Source organism: Podarcis gaigeae (genome assembly GCF_964106915.1).
Source record: "Podarcis gaigeae genome assembly, chromosome: 2".
Taxonomy (NCBI): Eukaryota; Metazoa; Chordata; class Lepidosauria; order Squamata; family Lacertidae; genus Podarcis; species Podarcis gaigeae.
Window position 1 is genome coordinate 663,076 of NC_139679.1, and position 15,064 is coordinate 678,139.

General features: G+C 43.2%; 1 long non-coding RNA gene across 5 annotated transcripts; it reads left to right on the plus strand.

Annotated features, from left to right (window-relative positions):
* Positions 1–12: 12 nt before the first annotated feature.
* Positions 13–15,014, plus strand: LOC310840103. Of its 5 annotated transcripts, XR_014561797.1 has the most exons (5): positions 9,867–10,019; positions 11,423–11,510; positions 13,302–13,397; positions 13,605–14,453; positions 14,834–15,014. It is a non-coding gene; the product is annotated as an uncharacterized lncRNA (long non-coding RNA). The 5 variants fall into 5 exon arrangements; XR_014561796.1 differs by lacking the exons at positions 9,867–10,019; positions 11,423–11,510 and adding an exon at positions 13–275; XR_014561798.1 differs by lacking the exon at positions 11,423–11,510.
* The last annotated feature ends 50 nt before the right edge of the window (positions 15,015–15,064 follow it).

The following is a 15,064-nucleotide window of genomic DNA, read 5'->3' on the forward strand; positions in this document are numbered from 1 at the left end:
GCTGCGAAGGCGGGAGGGGCACCTCGACGTCCTCGGTCGGACGGACTGCTCGGGAATGTTGTCCAGCCTTCCTCGTCCGTCTGTCTCTCACACAAACGCAACTCTTTCGATAACTGACTGGGTGGTTTTGGTTGTTGTCCGTTGGCAGCAACTCGACAGACACCCCCCCCCCCGAACTGACAGAAAGGGCTGTCTTCAGAAAACGGTCCGCTTCCCGCCCTGGCCTCTGCAGGCTTGCTCCAGAAATGTTGTCAGGGTTGGACTCAAGACTCCCAGTGAGTTGCAGGGGGTTGGAATAGATGACCGTTGGGATCCCTTCCAATTCGACAGTTCTCTACACAGAATGCGACTCTTGCTTTTCTCTTACGTCTGCTCTGGTCTGAAGCCCTCTCTTCAACTGGAGGGCTGCAGTCAGCCGATGGGCTATAGCCCCATCTAAGCTGGGCTGCAGCAGCATCTCTCTTAAATATCATAGAATCATAGAATCTTTTTTTAAAAAAAAAAATATTTTTTATTCAATTTTTTCCAATATAAAATTTATACAGTTCATACATCTTTTTTATATCCATTCTCTTTTTTGACTTCCCTCAACTTGACTGATACGCCTTCCCTTCTTGATTTCTTACACATTTCTAAAACCTATTATTTTTATAAATAAAATCTTATTTTACTCATATTCTAACATTTCTTTTTACAGAGCTTCATTAAAGCTTACAAGCGTTATTTGATTATCACTTAATTTATGCATATACTCTGTAAACTTTTCCCAGTCTTCTATAAATCTTTGGTCTCATCGATTTCGGCTCCTTCCCATCAGTCTATCAAGTTCTGCAAAGTCCGTCATCTTCAATCTCCATTCTTCTAATGTAGGAAGCTCCTCTTGCTTCCATTTCTGAGCCATCAGTATTCTTGCTGCAGTCACTGCATATAAAAATAGCTTCCTTTCTTTCTTATTTATCTCATTCCCTGTAATACCAAGTAAAAACGTTTCTGGTTTCTTAACAAAGGTGTACTTAAACATTTTCTTCAATTTGTTATATATCATTTCCCAAAAGCTTTTTACTTTCTTACACTCCCACCACATATGATAGAAAGTACCCTCTTTTTCTTTACATTTCCAACATTTGTTACATCCTTTATACATCCTTGCTAACTTCACTGGTGTTACATACCATCGATACATCATTTTCATCACATTTTCTTTTATTGTTGTACGTGCAGTGAATCTTAAACCTTCTTTCCATAATTTCTCCCAATCCTCCATTTGTATAATATATCCAAAATCTTTGGCCCAGTCAATCATAACAGATTTTACCTCTTCATCTTTTGTATACCATTCTAATAATATCTTATACATTTTAGCCAAAACTTTAATATCACTGTTTGTTATTTCATTATGAAATTTTGACTCTTTATCCTCAAAACCTCTTAGTTTTAGATCTTTTTTAAACATTTCATTAATTTGAAAATAATGCAGCCAATCATTAACATGTTCCTTAACTTCTTCAAACGACTTCAACCTCCATTTACCTTCTGTTTTTATTATTAAATTCTGGTATGTTGCCCACCCCCCTTTCATCATGATTTTTTTCACACTCAGCGCCTCTAGTGGTGACAACCAATACGGAGTTTTTACTTCCAACAAGTTTTTATACTTTTCCCATACCTCTATCAAAGACCTTCTTATGGTGTGGTTTTCGAAACCTTTATGTACTCACTTTTTGTCATACCATAAATAAGCATGCCAGCCAAATCTATTATCAAAACCTTCTAGATCTAGCAAGTCAGTGTTTTCTAATTTCATCCATTCCTTCAACCAGCAGAGGCAAGATGCTTCATAATATAATTTCAGGTCTGGCAGGGCGAAGCCTCCTCTTTCTTTTAAATCAGTCAGTAGCTTAAACTTTATTCTTACCCTGCCATATAAACCTTGAAATTTCTCTTTGCCAGTTTTTAAAGATAGCTGCCCCCCTGATTACTGGAACAGTTTGAAATAAAAATAACATCTTTGGTAGCACGTTCATTTTTATTATTATAATTCTTCCCCAAAATGAGAATTTCATTCTTTCCCACACCTCTAAGTCTTTTTTAATCTTACTCCAAGTTGGTATGTAGTTATTCTGATACAAATCAATCCTTCTGGGGGTTAACCAAACTCCTAAATATTTAACTTTCTTTACCACTTCTATTTCTAATTGTTGCTGCACTTTATCGGTAGTTTCTCGATGCATATTTTTACTAAACATTTTTGTCTTTTTCTTATTCAAAATAAATCCCACCAATTGACCAAACTGTTCTATTTCATTCAAAACTTCTGTTACAGTATTTGTTGAATTTTCCAAAGTTAGTACCAATCATCGGCAAAGGCCTTAACCTTATATTGTTTACTTCCTACCGTTATCCCTTTTATCTGTTCATTGCCTCTTATTGCTCTTAAAAGGACTTCCAGTACCGTGATAAATAACAGTGGTGAAAGCGGACATCCTTGCCTAGTTCCTTTAGTTATTTTTATGTTTTCTCTTACCACATTGTTAACTATTAATTTTGCTCTTTGGTCTCTATATATTGCCCCAATACCATTCATAATTCCTTGTCCAATAGCCATCATTTCAAAGTTTTTTAACAATAATTCCCAAGAAATATTATCAAAGGCCTTTTCCGCATCCAGAAATATCAACATAGCTTGCTTATCATTCCTGGCATTCAAATATTCCAAAACGTTAATTATATTCCTAATATTATCTTTCATTTGTCTGCCAGGAAGCAAACCTGCTTGGTCTTCATGTATCAAACCCTTCAACACTTTTTTCATCCTATTTGCTAATATATTGGCAAACAGTTTGTAATCATTATTTAGAAGCGAAATCGGCCTATAATTCTTAACTTGATATAAATATGAGTCTTGCTTGGGTATTAAGGTAATATATGCTTCTTTCCAGGTTTCTGGTATCTCTCTTTTTGTTAACATATCATTAATTACTTCTCTCAGTGGTACAACTAGGATGTCTTTCATTTCTTTATAAAGTCTTGCACTGAATCCATCCGGCCCTGGGGTCTTTCCACTTTTTAATTCTTTAACTGCATTTCTTATTTCTTCTATTTCTATTCTTTCATTTAATTTACTTTTCTCTTTCGTCAGAATTTTCTGCACCCCTTTCTCTTTCAAGTATTTTTCTATTTTCTTTAGATTATCTTTCTCCTTCTTCTTGTATAATTGTCTATAAAAGTCCACAAATCCTTTCCTTATTCCTTTCGGGTCATCAATCTCTTTATCTTAAACCACAATCTTATGTACCATACTTTGTTCTTTCCTTTTTTAAATCTGCCACGCTAGTAGTTTCCCAGATTTATTTGCATTTTCAAAGTTCTTTTGTCTCATCCTTTTGATGTTCCATTCTACTTCCTTGTTTATTATCATAGAGAATTGTGCTTGTAATGTTTTTATGTTAAGTTTCAATTTTTTATCATTAGGTCTATCAATAAGTTTCTTCTCATTTTCCATAATTTGTTTTAAGATTTCTTTTTCCCCTTTCTCTCTATATTTGTTTTTAATTGCATTCTGTTGTATAAAAAAACCTCTCATGACTGCTGTACCAGCGTCCCAAACTATACTTATTTTTGTTCCTTGATTCATATTGTTTATAAAATAATCCCTCATATGCTTTTGCACATTCTCTACTATTTTTTGATCATCAAAAAGATTTTCGTTTATTCTCCATCGGAAAGATTTTTCTTCAAATCCTTTTAAGGTACATTTTATTGGATTATGGTCTGAAAGCACCTTAGGTTGTATTTCGATCTTTAAGATTCTTGTTGTAAGGTCATTTGTTATCCGTATTTGATCGATTCTTGACATTGATTGATTTGCTTCTGATTGATAGGTAAATTGTTTTTCCAATGGGTGTTTCAATCTCCAGATATAATTAAATTGCAATTCTCTGCCATCGAAAAAAAAGGCTTTGGTAACTTCCCTTCTTTTGATTTTCCTGATGCTCTTAATCTATCCATCTCCATTGAGACCACTGCGTTCATATCACCCATTATTATAATTTTTTGATCAATATATTCAAATAATTTCTCTTCTAAGTCTCTGAAAAAATCCATTTTGTTTTCATTAGGTGCACACACTCCGACGATTATTATTTTTTCACCTTGCCATTTGACTTGTACTGCCACAATTCTACCTTCTTCATCTTTAAAAATCTGGTGGGCTTCTATTTTATTTTTAATATATAGAACCACTCTTCTTTTTTTAATTTTGTCTGATGAAATAAATTCATTCCCTAATTTTTTATTTACCAGATTTTTTCTATGTCTCCTCATCACATGAGTCTCTTGCAAAGAAATAATGTCCAAATTTTGTTTTTTCAAATATTGTTGAATTTTGTTCCGTCCCCCAGGGTACACAGAAAGGTTGAGTGAGATTTAAACACAAGTGCAAAAGAGGAAATTTGACATGACTATATATGTAGCCATGAGCACTTAAAAGCAAAGGGAAGTCCTGGGAGCACTCCAGACTTGAGAATGCCCTGGAATCTGGTTGCCCATGCACTTAGATGGAGCAACAATTGGGAATATTTGTCAACTTGGGAAAGGGGGGCTGGCACCTAAAAGATTGATACTGATTCCAGCTACGTTTGATATTTTCTTGCTTCTCCAAATACATGCTGTCTGAACAGACAGAAATGGGCACAGGAACAAAGGGAGAGGACAGCCAAAAGAGGGGAAGTGCTGCAACAACACTGGGTGTGTGTGTGTGGCACATCTGCAGAACAGGCTTAGATGGGGAGTGGCGTGCAGGCTTGATAAACTAAATGAGTGCATCCATAATCCCCGCCCCCAAGAAATCTGCAAGGAAGTGCCCTGGGATGAGCAAGATGGTTTAATCAGCTAGGGGTTTGTTTAATATTGAATTTGGTGAAATGTTTCTGCATATTTTTGAGTCGTTCTTGTTGCAGAAGCTTCTGAAATACTCCATGTGATGGCCTGGGATTCCGATTCTGAGAGTGAACCAGAGGAATCCCAGCCGGCACAGGAGTCCCCGCCTCCAGGGCCGGCTGAACTGGGGCAAGGCCTAGATTCTGAGCAGCCTGCACCTGTGCCAGATCCTCAGGAGCAGGCACCAGGTGAAACCATTCTGGCCCCAGAGGTGCTTGAGGACTCAGTGTCTACAGGTGAGCCTCCCCCGGGGCCCAGTAACCCTTTCCTGAACTGCAGAGGCTTAGGGCAGAGAGGCGAAGGGAACTGGTTTCTCCCAGGAGGAGTGCTCGCCTTAAGGCCAGGAGAGGCGGGGCTCCTGGGGGCCGGGACCGCCCCTGGCCTTAGAGAAGATAAAGGTCAGTCAGCCCGGTCCCAGGTTGCGGGAGCAATGTCGTTGTGGAGTATCTGCTCTTACCCGGACCTAGACCTGAACTGCCAGTGTTCCTGTTTCTCGTCGGCTTCCTGCTTCTGACCTTCCAGCGTTCCTGTTCCCACCCGGCTCCCTGTTTCGGACCTTCCAGTGTTCCTGTTTCCTGCCCGGCTTCCTGCTTCTGATCTTCGAGTGTTCCTGACCCCGCCCGGCTCCCTGTTTCGGACCTCGCCTCTCATCTTGTGAACTCTGACTACGGTAACAGTACCTTCCCCCCAGGACCAGCACAGTTTGCTCCCGCCACACCCGCACTCCCTCTTTGTTGGGGTGCGTTCGGGAAGAGCCAGAAGCCATGGCCGACCAAGCGGCTACGCTGTTGGCAATCGCCCAGGTGAACCAGGCCTTGACTCTCACCGTGCAGCAGCTCAGCAATGTGGTTACGGCACTTCAGCAGTGGTTGGACGCCCTACCGGCTCCTGGGGCCAACGCCCCGGCTCCTGGCAAGTACCCAGTGGCTTTGCCAGAGAAATTTGATGGGGACCCGGCCAGCTTCCCCATGTTCCTTGCCCAGGCCAAGTTGTATATTCAGGGGCAAGCCCGGGACTTCCCTGACGACCGCACCAAGGTGCACTTTTTGATTAGTTTGTTAAAGGACCAGGCGGCCAAGTGGCCGTTGCCGTTGCTCAGGCAAGACTCCCCCTTGCTGACAGACTATATGGGGTTTTGCAATCATTTGGAGGCCGCGTTCAGCAACCCCCAGAAGGGGAGTCAAGCCAACCGGGCAATCAGGCGGTTGAAACAGGGCAAGTCCACTGTGGCCGCATACACCACAGTGTTCCGGCTGCTGGCACAGGACTTGACCTGGAATGACTCTGCTCTTCGGGACCAGTATCTCAAGGGGCTTTCAGATGAGATACTGGACCAGCTGGCCACAATGGCACGCCCCACCACGCTAGACACCCTGATTCAACGGAGTCTACAGATAGACGATCGGCTAGAGGACCGTCGTCAGGCCCGGGGCCGCCGGCACTTCCAGTTCTTGGCACCAGCTTCTACCAGCAGCTCCACGGCCACAGCCGAGTCATCGGAGGAGCCTATGCAGCTTGGGGCAGCGCGGACACGCCTCTCCCCTGCGGAGAAGACGCGGCGTCGGGAGGGGAATCTATGTCTCTATTGTGGCGAAAGCGGACACTACGCCCGGTCCTGTCCTGAGAAGCGCCAGCCACAGGGGAAACCGCCAACCCCAGTAGCTGATGGCCCTGGCTACCTGGGGTCCCAAACAGCACAGAATGGGGCCGTACCAATTGAATTGCAACACCTTATGGTTCCGGTATGTCTATACCCTCCAGGTGGGCCCTGGATTCTTACCCATGCTCTGGTGGATTCGGGGGCAACCCGCTCCTATATGGACGCTGCTTTTGCTGCCCATCATCGGGTGCCACTTCAGAACAAGCCAGAACCGGTACAGGTGGAGGCAATCGACGGACGGCTCCTGCGTTTGGGTGCCGTTACTCAGGAGACCCAGCCCTTGGTCCTGTGTCTCCAGCAGCACCGGGATATGCGAACCTTGGACATTGCCTCCATGCCCCGGTTCCCCCTGGTGCTCGGGATGGACTGGCTTGAGGCTCACAATGTGCAGATTGACTGGGTCAAACGGACTGTGCACTTCCCAGACCCATGTTCCCATGCTCAGTCCGAGATGCTAGCGGCCGCACCCACAGAGGAGGCAGCACCCACGCTCCCAGCCGTGTACCGGGACTATCACGACGTGTTCAAGGAACGGGGGGCAGACCAGCTGCCGCCGCATCGGTCTTTTGACTGCGGCATAGACCTCCAGCCCAGAGCGCCCCTACCGGTGAGTCGCTTATACTCTCTAACAGCCAGAGCGCAAGGCTTTGCAGGACTTCTTGCGCAAGAACCTGGAGCGTGGGTTCATTAGGCCTTCTACCTCGCCTACCGTTGCGCCAGTGCTCTTTGTTAAGAAGAAATGTGGGGAGCTCCACCTTTGCCATGATTACCGGGCCCTGAACAAAATTACCATCCCAGACCGGTACCCCTTGCCCCTTATTTCGGAGTTGCTGCAGCGGGTGCAAGGGGCGCAGGTGTTCACCAAGCTAGACCTCCGGGGGGCCTACAATTTGATTCGGATCCGAGCCGGGGATGAGTGGAAGACAGCATTCGGGACCCGGTACGGGCAGTTCGAATACCTGGCTATGCCCTTTGGTTTGTGCAACGCGCCTGCTGTGTTCCAACGGTACATCAACCACGTGTTCCAGGACTTGCTAGACAAGTACGTGGTGGTGTACTTGGATGACATTCTGGTTTACTCCCGTGACCCGGCTCGCCACGAGGGTCATGTCCGGACCGTGCTGCAGTGCTTGCGCGAGCACCGTCTGTATGCAAAGCTCAGCAAGTGCGAGTTCCATCAGCGGTCAGTGGACTTCCTTGGTCACCGGCTCTCACCAGGTGGGGTGCAGATGGATCCTGGGAAGGTGGCATCGGTTCGAGAATGGGCGGCACCTCGGAACCTCAAGGACCTACAGCGTTTCCTGGGGTTCGCCAACTATTACCGGACCTTCATTGCGGATTATGCTCATCGCACCACCCCGTTGACCCGGCTACTGCACCCCAAGACGCCGTTTTCCTGGGACAAGGAGGCAGAGGAGGCATTTCAGGGGTTGAAGGCCTGTTTCCAGAGAGCGCCAATCTTGCAACATCCGGATCCCTCTCGACCCTTTGTGGTAGAGACTGACGCCTCCAGTACAGCTCTCGGTGCCATCTTGTCTCAGCAGTACGGACCGGAAGCACCACTCTTACCCTGCGCCTTCTATTCCCGTCAGCTCCTTCCAGTGGAGCGTAACTATACCGTGTGGGAGCGGGAACTACTGGCCATCAAGGTGGCCTTTGAGGTTTGGCGCCACCATCTTGAGGGGGCACGACACCCGGTGGAGGTGAGAACCGACCACCGGAACCTGGAGTACCTCCAGACCACCCGCAAGCTGAACCAAAGGCAGATCCGGTGGGCGTTGTTCTTTTCCCGGTTCCAGTTCCGGATCCGCTACATCCCTAGCTCCCAAAACCAGAAGGCGGATGCCCTGTCCCGGAAACCTGAAGACAACACAGACACGGTACAGCAAGCAGTACCCACCACTATCCTACCACCCGCTGTAGCAGAAAACAACCTTTCTCCCTCCTCTATGTGACATCCTTTTACAGTGGTGCCTCGCAAGACGAAATTAATTCGTTCTGCGAATTTTTTCGTCTAGCGAATTTTTCGTCTTGCGAAGCACAAAATCCCATAGGAATGCATTGAAAATCAATTAATGCGTTCCTATGGTCAAAAAATGTCCAAACAAAGCCAAATTTGGTACAACAAGAGTTTATTAAGTGTTCTTTAAAGTCACACATACTGTAAAGAGCATTTCAAAATTCAAACCCCGAATTTTTTTAAAAAAAACAGCAGAGTGGCCCAATGGTCCCAGAAAATCATAAAAATGCAGAAAAAAACCCACAAGCTTCCAGATTCTTGCAAACCCCTCCCCAACTGTTCCCCCAGCACACAGAAATTCAAATCCAGAAATTTTTTTAAAAAAAACAGCAAAGTGCACCAATGGTCACAGAAAATCATAAAAATGCAGAAAAAAACACACAAGCTTCCAGATTCTTGCAAACCCCTCCCCAACACCAAGTCCTTGAATTCCCAACACCCAACCCAAAATCCCAACCCCAGAACTGGACATAGTACTCCAGGTGAGGTCTGACCAGAGCAGAATACAGTGGCACTATTACTTCCCTTGATCTAGATGCTATACTCCTATTGATGCAGCCCAGTATTGCATTGGCTTTTTTAGCTGCCGCGTCACACTGTTGGCTCATGTCAAGTTTGTGGTCAACCAAGACTCCTAGATCCTTTTCACATGTACTGCTCTCAAGCCAGGTGTCACCCATCTTGTATTTGTGCCTCTCATTTTTTTTGCCCAAAAGCAATACTTTACATTTCTCCCTGTTAAAAATCATCTTGTTTGTTTTGGCCCAGTTCTCTAATCTGTCAAGGTCGTTTTGAAGTGTGATCCTGTCCTCTGGGGTGTTAGCCACCCCTCCCAGTTTGGTGTCATCTGCAAATTTGATCAGGATGCCCTTGAGTCCATCATCCAAGTCGTTGATAAAGATGTTGAATAAGACCTGGCCCAAGACAGAACCCTGTGGCACCCCACTAGTCACTCTTCTCCAGGATGAAGAGGAACCATTGATGAGCACCCTTTGGGTTCGGTCAGTCAGCCAGTTACAAATCCACTGAGTGGTAGCATAGTCAAGACCGCATTTTACCAGCTTCTTTACAAGAATATCATGGGGCACTTTGTCAAATGCCTTGCTGAAATCAAGGTAGGCTACATCCACTGCGTTCCCTTCATCTACCAGGCTTGTAATTCTGTCAAAAAATGAGATAAGGTTAGTCTGACATGACTTATTTTTCAGAAATCCATGCTGACTATTGGTGATCACATATCTTGGGGGGGGGGGGGATAAGAAAGGCCTCCCTGGGCATTTATGGCAGGTCTGAAAAGGCTTAAAGCTACTAATCTAAATAATTTCATGTCACCGCTTACATAAATTTGCTTACGACAAGAGAAATCCGTTTCAAGTTATATTGCTTACACTTTGGACATAGGTACTGTATTTGAACATGACTTTAATAACTTCAGGAGACCGCCTTATCCGATTCAAGTCTATGAAAGCAAAGTTCATAAGTCAGACTCCAGGCTATTAAACATCTAATGCCAGGCCTATAGAAAGATCATAGTTGGTCATTACATTGCCGCCTGTTGGTACTTTTAATGGAGAATTCATGTTTCAGGAGATGATTAGAAATTGTTTGAGCAAGCACCAGTCCCTGCTGCATATACAGGGGAAGGCAGCTTTTCTAAGTAGTAAAAAGTAAACAAAGTATGCATTCAAAATACAGGAGCAAGTAAGGGTTACTTCTCTCATAGAGAAGTAATGCAATTTGTTGATAATCCACAGTTAAGAAAAACAAATTTCTGTGTACAGTGGTACCTCGGGTTAAGTATTTAATTCATTCCGGAGGTCCGTACTTAACCTGAAATTGTTATTAACCTGAAGCACCACTTTAGCTAATGGGGCCTCCCGCTGCCGCCGCGCCGCCAGAGCAGGATTTCTGTTCTCATCCTGAAGCAAAGTTCTTAACCTGAAGCACTATTTCTGGGTTAGCGGAGTATGTAACCTGAAACATATGTAACCCGAGGTACCACTGTATTACATATTTACAGGATTTTAACTCTGCTCCGTAATCAAAGAGGCCCCCAGAGTGGTTTACATAGTCCAGGGACCAGAGGAGTCTGCTGGGAACTGATCTTCCAACACAGACACTCAAATGGCTGCTGCTAGATGATGAGGGAGCGAAGAACCCAGTGCAGCTGATAGGATCATAATGGGATCCCATGTGTGGATAAATTCTTCCCTCCTAGCAAACGCAAGTGAATGCATATGGGATGTCTCATTTTATCCTCAATAACTGAGAAATGTTAAACAAATAATTTGTCCAAGATCATCCTGTGCTCTTCAGCACTGAGCAGATATATAAATCCAACTCATCCCGGTATAGGTTGGCAGTCGTGTCCATTTTCCAATTCTGACTTTAACAAAGCCTTAAATTTACTTAATAGCTAAGAGAAAATGATATTACTGCTGGATAATAATAATAATAATAATAATAATAATAATAATAATAAATTTTGATTTTGATTTAAAAACCGGGCTCAGGGCAACTAACATCAAATATAAAACATATATATAAAACATTGATTAAAATGCGACTTGAAAACAGCATAATCCATGATCCAAATAATTTAGACCCTCCAAGTGTCTCAATTTTCCAGGCACAGTCCTGGAATTACAGAAGCCATCACAGTTTCTGATTTGACCCCAGAATTGGGGGGGGGGGGTATGCAGTGACTCCTGAGCCAAGGAGATAAGTAACTATACAACCTTTAAAAGACATCTGAGGGCAAAGTTTTTAAAAATGGTTTATTGTGCTTTTATGTATGTTGGAAGCCACCCACAGTGGGCAACCCAGTCAGATGAGTGGAGTATATTGTTGTTGAATAGGGCATCCTTATTTTCATTGGAGAAATGTTGGCGGGTATGTATAACTGTCATGGCTCACAGTGCAATAAAAACCATGGATCAGATCAGTCAAATTCATCATTTTGCCCCATAGTGAATGGCTGGTCTGTCCATAATTTGCCAAATTAAAAGGTAGTTTTTTGGTCCCTGTAATACTGCACATAGGTTACTTAAATGCCATGACTTCTATGCTAATTGCTAATGTAGACTATTACCGGAGGCAAACTGATTATGCTGTCTTCCTCATTGATATCTGCAACTGATTTGTTTTCATGAAAATAGATGGGCATAGTACTTCAATAGGAGATTTATTGTCCAAATTATTTCTAATACAGGTAAAGAACTGATATAATTAAAAAAACTGCTCCTTTTCCCTTATGGGGTACCCAAGAGCCCATATAGAGTCCTTTTGTAGGTTCTCTATCGGTAGGAGAAAATAACCAACCAGAGAATATTGAGAAGAAAAGCAGCTAGTAAGCCTGATCTTTATTAACTGTTGCAACAGGGTGCTCCCCCACACGCAGGAGAGAGGAGGAGGACCCAGAACAAAGGTGTGCCCACCCTTATATAGACATTTTAAATTGCCCGCCCTGGAGTCCAAGACCACCCCCAGAAACATCATACATACATCACAGAAAAGGTTGTCTACAACAGAAATCCGAGTGCGTTGTTTATCTCCTGTCTGGCAAGTTACCTGATTGCATTATCTGGATTTTGGCTACTCTTTTGTTATTATAACTACTTAATTCCTGAATCTAGGTCACAGGTCACAGGCTCACGCCATGTTCATATCTTGAATGTGCCCTTAAGACAGGATTTGTGAGGAAAGAGACAATGGGGAGGTTTCCCACTTTGACCTTGCAGAGAATTATTTGAGGTCACTTTGTTCAGGACCTAATCTGTGGGGTTTCAGACATGTGGTTTTTATATATACAGTGGTACCTCTGGTTACGTACTTAATTCGTTCCGGAGGTCCATTCTTAACCTGAAACTGTTCTTAACCTGAAGCACCACTTTAGCTAATGGGGCCTCCTGCTGCCACTGCGCCGCTGCCGCCCAATTTCTGTTCTCATCCTGAAGCAAAGTTCTTAACCCGAGGTACTATTTCTGGGTTAGCAGAGTCTGTAACCTGAAGTGTATATAACCTCAAGCATATGTAACCCGAGGTACCACTGTACAGTTATGAACATTTAAATTTTTTATATATGACCTTAAAATTATTATAACAGAACTATTAGCTTTCTTGCAAAATACTCTAATTTTAAATAAACTCTGTTTTAGTGGCAAGGCACTGAGACTCAAAAAACACTTATTACCGTATTTTTTGCTCTATAAGACTCACTTTTTCCCTCCTAAAAAGTAAGGGGAAATGTGTGTGCGTCTTATGGAGCGAATGCAGGCTGCGCAGCTATCTCGGAAGCCAGAACAGCAAGAGGGATCGCTGCTTTCGCTGCACAGTGATCCCTCTTGTTCTGGCTTCTGAGATTCAGAATATTTTTTTTCTTGTTTTTCTCCTCCAAAAACTAGGTGCGTCTTGTGGTCTGGTGCGTCTTATAAAGCAAAAAATACGGTATATGTATTTTCTTTTTCTTTTGTTGTAAATAGGTATTTTTTCTAATTTGTGCTTAATAAAAATTATTTTTTAAAAAACAAAACAAAACAAACACACTTATTTGGGGAATAAAAAAGAAGCGAGGAGAAGAAAGCCCAAGACATTTTCATAACCATAACATTTAAACATTTCACAAGCAGGAAACACTATTAAGTAGTGTTGCTTGAAGTTACTTCCTTTTATTATTACAAATAGAACTGTGGCATATGTAAAGAAGAGGAATATTTGTTGTGTGTTAAAAGTCATAATGTTCTAGAAGATGTAACAGCTATTCAAAATGAAGTGCCTCTGGTTAGTATTATTTTTTGAAGAAGCATTTGTTTTCAAAACCAGTGGGCAATGTAGATTTATTTGAGAGACATATTTTCTCTCATAAATTAATCAGTACAAATTGTTCAGCTGCAAAACCTTGATAGGACATTATGCTCAATTTCTCTTTCTATCATGATGGAAATTGTTGTGTACATGATGTTCCAGGGACCTTTCCTCTACTTCCAGATCAGCAGAATTACTCCTGAATCCGATAGTATTGTCTGAACCCTATTGTTAGAGAACTCACATGAACTGTTCGCTGGGGGAGGGTTTCCTGTAGTATCAAGTGAGTCAAGAGTTACACAGACAGAGAGAGAGTCATATTACAAGACACTAACAGGTTATTTAGTTTCTTGAATACAAATCACTTACCATAACATAATGTTACAAAGTGATTTACAAGAATAATGTACAAGAAAATACAGTGATATAGTAATAAAATAATAATAATAAAGATAACACTAATAGTAAAAACATCCTTTCCAGCTATTCTTGAATTTGGTTCTGAGGATAACACACATTGTTGTATGCCAAGCAAATTCCCAATTATCTGGCATATTAAGAAATTCCCAAATTTTGATCCATTGTGTGACTCAGTTTCCCAATTCATGGCTAAGTGTGGATGAACAAGTGAGCATGTGGATATTCACAAAAAATAATAATCCATCCACTTTCTTTCTACCCAGGTCCTGCTGCTGTTGCTGTGCTACTCGGAGCTAAGCAGTGTTTGACTTAGGGTTATGTCCAATCCAGGGCTCATGGGTTGTTTGCCCACCCCCCGGACAAACCACAAGTGGTAACCAAAGTACACACCTTGGTTATGTGGGAGTAAGGTAACAATGCATGTGATAAGTTACCTGACCTGGAGGGGGGCAGTGGCAGCAATAGACAGGAAGGCAACCTATTCTTCTCTCACTGATTCCTTCTTGAGTAATGACTTGCTGTCATTAAAGTGTGTTTCCCTAGGCTTTACTTTCCTCCATCTTCAGTCAGTTGGTATCGGACCTTCCTTTGCTAACCTCATCCACATGTAAAGTAAAGGTACCCCTCCCTGCCCGTACGGGCCAGTCTTGACAGACTCTAGGGTTGTGCGCGCATCTCACTTAAGAGGCCGGAAGCCAGCGCTGTCCGAAGACACTTCCGGGTCACGTGGCTAGCGTGACGAAGCTGCTCTGGCGAGCCAGCACCAGCACAGCACACGGAAACGCCGTTTACCTTCCCGCTATAAAGCGGTACCTATTTATCTACTTGCACTTAAGGGTGCTTTCAAACTGCTAGGTGGGCAGGAGCTGGGACCGAACGACGGAAGCTCACCCCGCCGCGGGGATTTGAACTGCCGACCATACGATCGGCAAGTCCTAGGCACTGAGGTTTTACCCACAGCGCCACCCGCGTCCCTACCATCCACATGTAAGCTTGTATTAATAATGGTTTTGTTTGCCAGGAAAAAAAACTTCAGGTTTTTTTATTCTTTCAACCAGCAGTTTTACCAAACTTTTTACTTCTGTACTTTTTTATTATCAGGGTGACTGGGGCAACCCAGCTGAATGGGCAGGGTATAAATAATAAAATTATTATTATTATTATCATTATTATTAATATACTGGTGCTTTTGAATTATGGTGCTGGAGGAGACTCTTGAGAGT